General features: G+C 39.6%; 1 pseudogene; it reads left to right on the plus strand.

Annotated features, from left to right (window-relative positions):
- Positions 3812-4419, plus strand: LOC109834846 (annotated as a pseudogene).

Here is a 10670-nt window from a genome sequence, read left to right on the forward strand (position 1 = left end):
GAGCATATTAGGCAGTACAAGTGCCCTTCTTGCAGCAGCAGCAGCAGCAACAAGCGAGTTCGTGGATCCTGAGAATACACGGCCTTAGCGCTGCGGACAGGTTTGTGCTTCTAATGACTCATACTTGTAACAATGCTCAGTTTGCTGTTCTTAATAGTTGGTCAGTCACAATCTGTATTTCTACGTTGTAGTTAATGTAGCATTTAGTAATGTATCAATGGTTAGCAAAACATCTAAGGTCTATTTTTCTGCTGCTTTACGCTAGTTCCCTCAGAATCATCTTTTTCTATTCATTATCAAGAGGTTCATATTATTATCTGTTTTATATCTGCTTTTTGGGTGCTAATCTGTTGGTGGCTTTACCATAGGCTCATGTTCTGTTACTGATTCTGAAGCAATCTTTTCAGAAATGTGGTGATTGATGCATGTGATGTTTGTTTATTAACATTTTATAGGTTAGTTAAAGTTGTAGCTAAGATTCTCTTGTACCTATGACTTATTACAGATCAATATCTACTTTCCCAAACCTAGGGGATGTTGTAACATGGACCTAACTATAGCCTCTCCCCATAAAGCAGGGCCTTTGTGCATATAAATATTTCTTTTAAAAATTGCATCTTTGCCCTCCACCTCTATGTTATTATTCAAGACTAATCTTTTGTTTTTTGGCTGTTTGGCAAAGCTTGGATGGAGTTAACAAGTAACTGTGGCACAAATGAATCCTCATTTTTTAGTTTTTTTTTATGGAAGGGACCTTTCCATTAACTGTTGAATTCTAGCTTACCACTACTGGGAGTGGAGACATGACGTCTTTGTTATTTATTTAATCCTCTGGCTAGCTTTAGTTTATATTATCTGAGTAATTAATCGCTTTTAACTGTTTGGAGACTTTATGTTTAATATAAATTTTATCCGTAATTAAATACAGTTCCAAATACTTTTCGGGACGCTTGAACCAACTCAGATGTATCATGTTCTGGTTCGCTCTGCTGCCTGGATCTTTTACGTGTCGTCAGCTTCTATGTTCATCCCTTGCTTTTCCATTAAGTTGGAAAAAGTAATGAAAGTGATTGCCTTTATTTTAGAACAGAAATACCATGGAGGCACTCGAGAGATGTGCTTAATTCATAGGTATTGATTCCTTTAAAAAAAACATAGGTTAAGGGGCTGTTTCGTTTGCCCTTTATTTTTTATTATAAGAAATGGAGGGGAGTAGGAATGATATTTGTAAGAAATGCCCAAAAGATTTTCCAACAATTTTCTAACCCTACGTTTGGTCGACATTGGGTTTATAGAAGCAAGTTTCTATAATGCCGAGAAAGTTATGTATTTTACTCTCTCTTCTCCTCATAATTCTTCATAATTCTACATGTTTCTTTCTCATTTTTTTTTTCTCTTGAACCAAACACAAGAGTTCAAATAAAATATCATTTCATCTTTTTTTTTTCAGTTTCTATAAAAAAAAAATTGTTGGAAAGGTTTGGAATAGCTTTTTTAGTATCCTTCTTCCATTTCTTTTCTTCTACCAAATGAACCAAATGGTCCCCAAGTATATCAACTTTTTCCATCCAACTCAAAAAAAAAAAAATTAGAATTTAGTGTATTTGGGAGTTGATTTTTTGCATATTGTAAATGATATTAGAGTAAGTTTTTAGTGGAAGCTACAAGTTGTTTTTGTTTTTAGTTGGAAGTAGAAAAGGTAAATATCCCGATCTCATAAATAAGGTTAACATAGATGTCATTTTGATATTTGTGGTAAGCCCCCGCCCCCACCCACACACACACTCTCTCTCTCTCTCTCTCTCTTCACGGCGTTGGTATTTGTCATTTCCGTTTCCTTCGTTTTATGTTGTGCCCGGTCCAAGCTATTGACTGTAGAAACAAACAAAACGGCAGAAGAGAAAACTCTGATGCGCGCCTTCTTTTCTCCAGAAAAGGCGGAGATTTTGGAGGAATCTTCTGCATCTTCGACAGCAGGTTTTACTGTTCCTTGTGTTGATCATGTTCCTTTTGACTGAAGCCCGGATCATTCATTATCCATGTCGTTGATGCCTATCCAGTTAGCAATGACGTACTATGATCAATCAATTGAACCGAGTTAGTTCTTGCTGCTGTTCTACGATTTAGGAACGAAAGTGATTGATTGATGGCACATGCGGTGTTGCTGTATTTGGGATCATACTCGAGGCTCCCATGCTTTGGTATCTTTTTGTAGCACACCGTAGGAGTGTACAAAAATAAAATTAATGGATATACATTTGACCAATGTTTATCCGGATTCTCACTTTGAAAAGACCTTTTAATATATATATATTATATATATGATTATATATATATATTATATATAATATATATATATATATAATATATATAATATATATATTATATAGAGAGAGAGAGAGAGATTAATGGATATCCGTTGTAATATGAGAGGATTTTCTCCTGAGCCAAGTAGCCTTGTGCACAATCCCCACCATCCTTAAAGTAGGAAGAGAGCTGAATTTGTGGGGATTGTGTCTACTTTAATGAGGATGGTGGAGATTGGTGGGGCCACATAAGGCGTAAGAGAGGGAAAAATCCCCTCCTATGACAAGGATACCCATTAACTCATATAATATATATATATATATATATATATATAATATAATATATATATATAGTATAATATATATATAATATATATATATATATATATATATATAATATATTACACACATTGTCAAATACCGTGCGCATCTCATCAGTTACATAAAAAACAGTAGCTGGTTTGGTTTGGCCAAAACCAAGTTCTCGTCGAATAAGAATCTCATGTCGGTCTAACTCTTTTTCCTCATTGATAGGCACCACGCTCTCGTTTGCGAAACCCATACGGAATTAATCTAACAGAAGGCCCACGTGAAACCATTTCAGTGGGCTGCTTGATGCTAAAAAGTTCTGCAACCACCGATCGCCAACGGGGTAGAAATCCAACCGATGCCCGCGCCCACAGAAAGATACTCTTGGCCTGGTCACTAGAAGGGACACCTCACCTCCTAACCTGCCGTTAAACCCACGCTCTCTTTAAACGCGTCACGAATTGTGAACGCCACGCGTCGGTAACCTACCGGGGAGCATTGTCTATTTATATGCAAAAAGACGAACGCCCTGCACCGAAATCCTACATTTCCCCACATCCATCGCCTTATCCTCTCCGTCATCCACTAACTTTGTCTTCCGTCCTCCTTTTTATTGCCCCCAGAAAAGAAAAACTGCGCGGTGTCCCCACCGTCGTTACCTTACCCATGGTGCTCAGTACTTCACTCCAGAGAAATCCCAATCCAACCGCCTAATATGTCGCAAACCCAAGAACAGAAATCCCCGAATCCGCATCGAATCAAAAGACAAAAATCTCATGTAAAGTAACGGCGGTTAGAAAATCAAGGATTAGGGGTTAAGGTTTTTCGTTGTACAGATGAAGGATCCGGCGTTGAGAAATAGGTGGGAGCGAGCAGAGAGGATGAGCCCACGGACGGCGGCGGCGTGAGGAGCAGCAAGTCCTCCCACCGGCTCGTCCGCGCGGCGGAAGATCCATCTCCCGGCGGATGCGAAACTGGGAGATGCTTGACAATCGAGGTTGCTTCGTCCTCGCGCCGCCCTCTCCTCCGCGTCTCCTTCGCCCTCTACCCAGCCGTCGTCCTCAAACCCGCCTCCAGTCTCCCGCCTCCGCTAACTCTGCACAGGCCGTCGCGCCGCCATCCTGGCGCCGCGAAGGGCCATCGGCTTCTCTACCTGCGGGTTCGGCCACGCTCCTGCACCGGCACTATCCCCGGCGCGCGCTGTCTACATGGCCGCCCTCGAGGTCACTCAAATCCGCCGTCGGCGCCGCCGCCGTGAAGTTCGAAGTACCAGAATCCCGCCGCTGCAGCGGCCGCCAACCCGCGCCGCTCTCAGCGCCGCCGTGGGCGGCGCAAATTCGTGTGGACGCCGATCGACGTCCAATCAGCCAGCGGCTAATGGTCCTGAGACTCGAAGTACACCGGCGGGATCGACGTGGCCGTCAAGAAAAATCGTCAAATCCGACGGGTCCGAGCCCTTCTACAGAGGTTTCGGCATGTCTACCTAACTAACGCCCCGTCTAACGCCGTTTGGTGGGCAGTCCTATCGCGCGTCTCGCAGCGCGCGCGATCTGGGTGCGGCATCGTATATTTACTTCAGGGCCACTCGGCTCGCCGCCGCGAAACTAACGCAACGGCGACGTGAGCGGTCTTCAACCAAATTACGCGACGGTGGCGGTGTCCCAGGAGCGAGCGCGGCGATGGCGGGGGGAGCGCGGCGTTTGTGACGATGCCTTGGATAGATAAAGACACGGATGCAGGTGATGGATATGAGGAAGGCGGAAAAGCATTGGGGAGGACGGTTAGGGTTTTGCTCAAGGAATGAGGATCGGGGAGGCTTGTTACCGAGGCTCGGCCCGAGAAGGCCTCGATGTCGCTGTCGGCGACGACGATGATCACGACCTACGATTCTTGAAAGAGGTGTCGGCGCAAGAACAGGATTTCTCCTCCATCTGAGAGATTTTGATTTTTCAGAGAGAGAGAGAGCAGAGAGAGTATGAAAGTGTTAGGGAAAGAGAGAGAAAAAAAAATAGATAAAATGCCAATGTTTTATTTGTTAATTTTCTTTCTTCACTTCGGTTTTCGTATCATATCATGGTTTGGGTGTTGGTACATTGGAGGAGCGGGAAAGAGAGAGAGGGGCTTGGTGGTGTATGGTATTAAAGCTTTAAAACGAACGATAGTTTGGCTGAAGCCAAACTACCCGTTCCAAGCTAACATCCGCGTGAAAATTATATGCTTGTGATTTTAACTGGGTAATTCAAACGAACAGAATGAGATCGATTCGATTTTAACTTAAATTTTCAAAGGCCGGGTAAAATCAAGGAAGCTTGTTGCTTGATTAAACAATGAATGGGCCGGCTGTTGCTGTTTCATGCTAGCTTGTTTGTTTGGCTTTTCTTCGTTGTGATCGGGATCTGAATTGGGTTTGAGTTATGGTTTTGATTTTTAACGGATAATTGTTGGAATTGAAAAAAATTTCTTACAGTGTAAATCTTGTGAGATCCATCCTCATCAATATGAGAAAATATGCTGTGTAGATCATGCTGGTTTCCTTGTACAGAAAGTGAAGATGAGAAGGACGCCTTTTCTAATCTAAAAATAAATAATGTCAATATGAGAAAAACATCTCAACGGCAGGATGAATTATAATTTTAAGATGCGAGCTTGCGCTAATATTATATCGCATCAAACCGTAGTCTTAGTGGTCTAAAAAAGTTTACTCTCGTACCATTATTCTAATTTTGATAGTAATTTGTCCGTCCATATGCATTCTTACTAACTATGTGAATATGCGGATGACTTTATTAACTGATATCAATGTTTATCAGTGTCCGAAGAAGAGTTAGACGGCCCAAAACTGATTCGTTTCTGTTTAAGAAAAGTTAGAGGAATAAAATAAATTTGCCGGCGCGATTTGTTTAAAATATTTCCTGCTAAAAGAGTTGTTCGCGAGAATATTTATTTGTTGAAAGAGAAACGCTCTTTTATTCTGTAAATTATTAACATCTTAACGATCGCTATCCACAGCAGCTAAATTTTTTTGGAAATGTGCATTTTAGTACCCACTGAAGGAACTTCATACTAAGTTTTATGTATATAGAAGTAAAGCTAAATCAATAAAATAGTGAATTGCGGAAAATATTTTTTCCTGAAGAATGCAAGGAAAATGAAAATGTAAATAAATATAAATATTAGGTAAATGTAGTATAATACTATAATATTTATTATCCGAGTATACACTCTCATTGGGTCATTAAGTATTTAGTAAAAAGAATAATAAAAGAATCTTCACTGGAGAATTGTTGGAAGTTCTTTAACATAAACTGATAATCTTATCTAACAACAAGTAGTATTAAATACTAGTAACTAATAAAAGTCATGGCAATAATAATTAAAAAAATGAACAAAGGCAACTATAGAAATCTCTTCAAGTTTTCCTGCTACATCAATTAAAGAATCTAAAATAAGGAGGTTTTGTTATATAAGATTAAGAGCTTAACTGAGCCTGCATTCATAAGCTTATAAAAAACACCTGAAAAAAAAAAACAATTTTTCAAACAGCCCGCATTTAGATTTTTTTTTTCAAAAATCGACCGGTTTTTTATTTATCAAAAACCGACCCGATTTTTGTAATTAAGCCGCAGATCACCTTCATAAATAGTCGGGGTTGACAAACCCCGACTATTTAGACCTAATTTTTAGTGTTTAAGGCCTCTAATTAGGTTAATACCCTCCTAAATAGCGGAGGTGCAAACCCGACTATTTAGTGATGGTGATTAGACTGCTAATCACAAAATCGGATCGTTTGATAAATAAAAAAAACCGGTCGATTTTAAAAAATAGAAACTCTAAAGGATCTGTTTGAAAAATGTTAAAAAAAATAATGTAATGATTCATCAAAGTTGATAAGTGCCTTAAGGTTCCTAGTACTTTGGCTTTATTCCGTCTTGGCCCCCAAGAAAAGGACTCTCCGGCTAAAACTGCAAATTTAAGGCGCCTTATATAACATAAGGGTTTGGTAATCTTCGTGCGCTCAGCTTGCGTAGCTCCCTTTTTCCTGCAAAAGGCAATCAAACTTCCCCTCTATTCGCTTGGAAAATGATAGGGCACCCCCAAACCACATCTCAAACATAATCCCTCTCTCTCATTAATGCTAGCAGTACCGGGCCCACAACATGAGATTTAAAATGGCATGTGGGGCCGGTGTACTGTAGCATATAAGAGAGGAGGTGTGGTTTGGGATGTGGTTGGAGGTGTGCCCCTAGTGCCACCCATTTCCGCTTTGGTTATTATGCGTATTAACTCCTCATTCGTTTTTGTCATTGAAAAATGCACTTCTAATTTTGATTATTCCAAGGATAGATTTATTCAATGTTGCAAGTAATTTAGTTATTTTTAAATTAAAAATAATCCTGTTGAATAGCACACTAAAAGCTAAGAGGACCATGTGGGTAATGAGGCGTTGTCTGAGCTATGTTTTAATTCTGGTTGAAGCACCCAGAGATTCATTGGTGTTGTCCACAAATCTTATCGCTTAGAAAGGAGTACATTAATCCACATGACTTTAACGATTATGAAATTTATTTTGCTCCCAGACTTGTTGTAAAGGATATTATATTAGGACATAGATTCCAACCTAAGACATACTGGTTCTATAAATGTTCCGGTAACTTGAAGTTAGCATCAAGATGTTTTTTTAAATACTAATTTTTAAAATAATTCTTTGAAAGAATAATGCCTTGTACCTGTATTATGCAATTCTATCCATCTACAATGAAATCAATTCAATATTGGTAAATCCTCATATTTCTCTCAAATTCAAAAGAGACTGTCTTCAAGCACTCTAACCCTTTTTTTCAAAATATTTTTTTTTTAAATTTTTTCAAACCAAACTCCTCTAGCTTAGAACTAAATTTGTGAAAATAAACTGAAATCCTTATTTTATTAAAAAGAAATGTTCAGGGACAGGTTCCACTCATTTGCATTATGACGTACTGCTTAACAAAATTTGAAAGAGACAATAAAAGCAATGCAGCAGGCATAATGTTAGCAAATAAGAGTTTAAGTGTTGATGATTACAAAGATAAGCAGCAGGGCAAATTATACTGGACATTTTCTGTTGATTTAGTCGAACAATATCCAATTGACGAATAAATGCTTCATTATGAATAAGGCATCAGTTGGTGGCTCGTTGAATTCGAAGAGAGAGAGACTTATTAACCAAAAAAAAAAAAAAGCATCGTGACAAGTTGCGACAATTGGAGCTTGCAACAGTAAGAAGGAGAAAAATATTTGTCGCTTTTGTTCGCCCAGAAATTGGAAAGGGGGATTTGTTCTCTACAAATTTTTTTGGTTAAAAGTGGAACAGTCAATTTCAGGCCAAAGAGGCAATCAACACACCTCGAGACTAGTAGTTGGGGTTGTAGGGCCTTAGTTAAAAGGCTAATGTCCGATTCGTGTTTATACACGTCTTATTCCCAATTTCTAATACTCAATATGCAAAGTGCGAATGGTCGCTTTGTTTAGAAATCGTGTGAGGACCATTGTGAGTATCCCAAATGGTTAATGACCTAGGATTAATTTAACGACACATTTTTTTTTAAAAACTTTGATGTAGACCCCCGCCGAAATGCGCAGTCAAAATAAGTTGCCTGTTCCTTTTTGGGCTGAGCCCTGCCGCGTGAACTTGGGGGCTGTTTAGTTCGCCCAAATTTTATGGAAAAAAAAAAGCTTCGATTTCAAAGGACTATTTCCCTAAATACCAAGTGAACGAATGTACTGTTCCAAACATTTCTACAAAGTTCTCTTTGCTTTAGCTTTGTTTATACTTTGAAAGCCACAATAAGAAAGTAAGGTGACCCTTCCAATGTGGCTGATGAGTTGTTAATCACTGTTGAAATCCTATTCCTCCATTCAACATCTTAATTAACTAGGTATATGCACATCTGGGGATGGTAAAGCCTCTAGCTTTTGGCAACGAATAAAGTGGTCAGTCAGCTAACTCTCGTCTGGCAGCCTTTCCCAAAAGACATATCAACGTGTCCCTTTCTCAGCATGCAAATATTCGAATTCGCAAGGTATATTTCTTAATAACATCTTGTAGCTGGCACCTCTTACACCGAAGGGGATCTCCATCAAGAAGTACCTTCAGAACCTTTCTCTCTTTCTTAGAACCTCTTTCTCTCTGTTGACCCCCTCTTCTCATGATACGTCCTCGTGGCCTCTACATCATCGGGTCTTTTCAGTCAAATCAGGACTTACTCCTTTGTCTCTTCCGGGTGTGAAATCTAAGTACTTCAACATTATCTGGAAATCCAACATTCCATGAAAGGTAAAGTCTGTCTGCATTATTACTTACAAGAAATTGAACATGAGGAGCAAACATGATCAACAACGGATGGACTGGTGATCCTAGATGCCCTTTATGTCAAATGGATACGGAAAACTCACGATCATTTTTCCAATTTGTCCTTTTGCTCGTTACAATATGGAATAGTCCTCCCCCTCCTCCCAGCTAACTGTCGCTCGCACAACATGAAGATTTGATAAATTCCTCCATGATTCCTCGCGGGTCTCAGTCCTGATATCAAAGTCTTTGAAGATTCTATTGCTTGTATATGTTTGGTGGAAATGGAACATAGAAACTCAATCATTTTTAAAGACTGCTAGTTCAGGCCCCTCTTATCATTGGCTGTCAACAATTGCGAGTATACTATTTTCTGGTCAAGTACAGAAGAAGAAGAATGCAAGGGAGGCTTCGTAGAGTCCGCATTCAACCTTGCTTCCAGGAACTGGCAAAGAAGAAATCAATATACTTCAGTGCGACAAACTTCGCCAATATCCATAGATCGCGATCTAGTCTCGTCGTTCTAAACAGAGGAATACCTTACCAAAAGATGGCTTCCCTCTGCAAGTGTTTTTTGGGCTTTTTCTTTCATTTGGGGCTATGTCGGGGGTTTAGTTGGTAGGATGACGATAATGTGTTCCGCCCCTTACCTGGTTCTCTTACGGTGTTCCCTAAATGGATATGATGTAAATCTTTTAAGTATTAGTTTTTATATATAATTAATGTGATTCTGAACATGAGGAAATCCATTTTAGAGCTTTGTGAAGAGAAGTCACTTGTAAACCTGGTTTCTTTTACTAAATTTTCTCTTTTCTAATTTTCCGGGAAAACAAACCAACCCCCCTAAAAGGTCTTTATAATGAACATAGCGATGGTCATTAGTCAAAATATCTACTTGTCCTGGTATTTTTTTGCCTAGTAACACGACATTGATAAAAGCTAATTTAGCTTGACTCATGAAATTGATGGCGCAACCCCATGGGGTAGTCTAAAAGTCCACACAAGGATGTGGCCCGTTAATGCAGCTCACAACATGGCTTGCCCGACCTACCTTATGCATAAGATTCACAGTCAGAAATCCAAAGCGAGCCTCGCACTTCGATGCTAAAAGCACAACGCCCAAGGAACACACTCATCGTTCAACACCACAGAGAACAAAGGTTCGTACTTGGGTGTATACGAGTTAGGTCAGTGTCATCACAATTTCAATCTCCATCCAATTAAAGCCACAATAGTCGACTATTAAAACCTCCACACGTGGCCGCTGCCTACACAATTGAAGCCTTCCTCGTTCCCGCACCGCATCAAAACATCAAGTCCTCATGATTATATACAAGATCCCTTCTCCAATGCTGCCACTGATACAAACACTAAAGTCGGTAAAACTCAAACCATTCTCATCCTCACACAGTTTAAATGCCTCAAATCTAGTAAGCATCAAGTTGCAAACCAATCGCCAAGTTTTCTAAAACTTCTACCGTTCAACCAAACACAAGCAATCACTACTATGGCCATCAATGTACATGACCAAGTACAACTCACAGCTCTATGCATACAATATGCACCAGCTTTTGGGAGAGGTTGGCTCCTTTCCAACAAATATTGAAACTTCCGGAGTGAAAAAATTTTTTTTTAATTCTCAGTTTTGTCGCTTTCCTCTGTTTCATTTCCACTTTACAAGTAATACGAACGCCAAAGGGTAGACTATGCAAGAATTAATTATTCAA

This window comes from Asparagus officinalis, chromosome 3 (assembly GCF_001876935.1).
Source record: "Asparagus officinalis chromosome 3, Aspof.V1, whole genome shotgun sequence".
Classification (NCBI taxonomy): Eukaryota; Viridiplantae; Streptophyta; class Magnoliopsida; order Asparagales; family Asparagaceae; genus Asparagus; species Asparagus officinalis.